This window comes from Urocitellus parryii, chromosome 13 (genome assembly GCF_045843805.1).
Source record: "Urocitellus parryii isolate mUroPar1 chromosome 13, mUroPar1.hap1, whole genome shotgun sequence".
Classification (NCBI taxonomy): Eukaryota; Metazoa; Chordata; class Mammalia; order Rodentia; family Sciuridae; genus Urocitellus; species Urocitellus parryii.
The window spans coordinates 63898387-63900406 of NC_135543.1; the positions used below are offsets into that span (position 1 = coordinate 63898387).

General features: G+C 34.0%; 1 non-coding gene across 1 annotated transcript; it reads left to right on the plus strand.

Annotated features, from left to right (window-relative positions):
• Positions 1–702: 702 nt before the first annotated feature.
• LOC113192025 (U6 spliceosomal RNA) lies at positions 703–807 on the plus strand. Its single transcript, XR_003301965.2, has one exon. It is a non-coding gene; the product is annotated as a U6 spliceosomal RNA (small nuclear RNA).
• The last annotated feature ends 1213 nt before the right edge of the window (positions 808–2020 follow it).

Below are 2020 nucleotides of genomic sequence, written 5' to 3' on the forward strand. Positions count from 1 at the left end.
CGGGTCTGCAGTGCACATATAATTAAGGGGTACATACGGTGGTCAATGTATCATGAGCAAAGAAAAGTAACAGGATCTAAGGAGCCAAGCATGAGGGATGGATTCAGAGCAGGTTGCTTAGGAGGCAGGTCTAAAGCATGTTAGAATCACTAGGAGAAAATCAGATTGCCGACAAGCCAAGGGCTATATTTGCATGTATACATACATTAAAAACTCCTTGGTTTGGACATCTGATTTGCATTACCCTCTTGTAGTTTCAGAATTTCCGTCTGGAATGTTTCCTCACCAAACCAAACGACCCTAAGTCCAGTTAATTTGAAGACTAATTTTTTTTTCCATTACCAGAAGGCAATTGTGGACTGAAATCTTTAAAAATATTATAGTCTGTCTGCAGACATACTTATCTCATTCCATCAAAACAACATACTAAAGTTTATGACAAATTCTTTCAAATTTTTGAAAAACATTTTGAAAAAAATTTCAAAATCCTTAAGATTTTGAAATTCAAAATTCTATCATTCTGTTTAGGTATTCCATGGACAATATCCTAGGCTAAGTTACTTAGAAGATGGAATTTTTCTCCAGGTCTATGAAACTGTGGTTGTGTTCATGATTTATCAAAACAGAGAAATGAAAAATAAAAATTAAATTAAACCTGAGTGTTTTACCATCATGAGAGAGATACATAAAAATAGTAACTTTGTGCTAGCTTTGGCAGCACATATACTAAAATTGGAATGATACAGAGAAGATTAGCATGGACCCTGTGCCAGGATGACATGCAAATTAAAAGTGTTCCATATTTTTTTGGTGGAATGAGATGGACATCATTATCCTAAGTACATGTATGAATTCACAAATGGTGTAAATATACTTTGTATACAACCAGAGATATGAAAAATTGTGCTCTATGTGTGTAATATGAATTGTAATTCATTCTACTGTGATAATTATATATATATATATATATATATATATATATATATATATATATATATTTAGAATAAGAAAAAAACTCAAAGAAAAAGAATAGAGTAGGACACATAGATGTGGCTTCCCTGTCTAGGTACAACTTCAAAAGACACATTTGTTAACAGCCTTTCTCAGGCATCAAATGCTGTCCGAAATGTGACAATAATCTATCAAGTAAAGATATCATACTATTTTGCTAGTTAGCTATTTTACTTATTATCTAGCTCCCCCTTCTCTGTACATTCTATGAAGGTAGAGACATTTTCTTTTTTGTTCAAAGCCATATCCTCATGCACCTAGATTGGTACCCGGCATATACCAGATATTCAATGAGTATATATTGAATGATGAATGAACCAATAAAGAATAGAGTTGTATTTTGTGTTTAATAAATCATATTCATTAAAATAAAAGATGTTTCCTTACAACCTCATAAATTCATTTTATTTTCATTAAAGTGTTGAAAATATGATATTAAAAATATTTGAAAGTAAAAAAAAATAGTAACTTCAATGTCTCCATAAAAAAAAAAATCCAAAGATATAAACAAAAGATGCAGATGAAGACTGTAACTTGGATTGTCACCTCTCACTCACTTGCTTGGGTGTTGTATAGGACAGTGGGTACCCTGAATTAAAGTAGAAATTGGAGGCAGAAAAGCAGCAAGGAATCCTCCAAGCAGGTCTATGACAAATTCTCTCCTATTTATTTACTTATGGCGCTGAGGATGAAACTCGGGACCTTGCACATGCTAGGCCACAGCCGAGAATCCTCAGGAGAGTCCCTGGAGCTTGTGTTCAAAATGCTTGTTGAGGGCTGGGGTTGTAGCACAGTGGCAGAGCACTTGCCTAGCATGTGTGAGGCACTGGGTTCCATCCTCAGCAACACATAAAAATGAAATGAAGATATTGTGTCCACCTAAAATTAAAACTAAAAATAAAAAAGTTTGTTGGCTGACTGAATGAATGAGTGTGAGCATGTGGACTTACAGCTTGTACTTTGTAGATTGTGTGTTGCCAACCTTTTGTGCTGAGTCAATGATTTTATG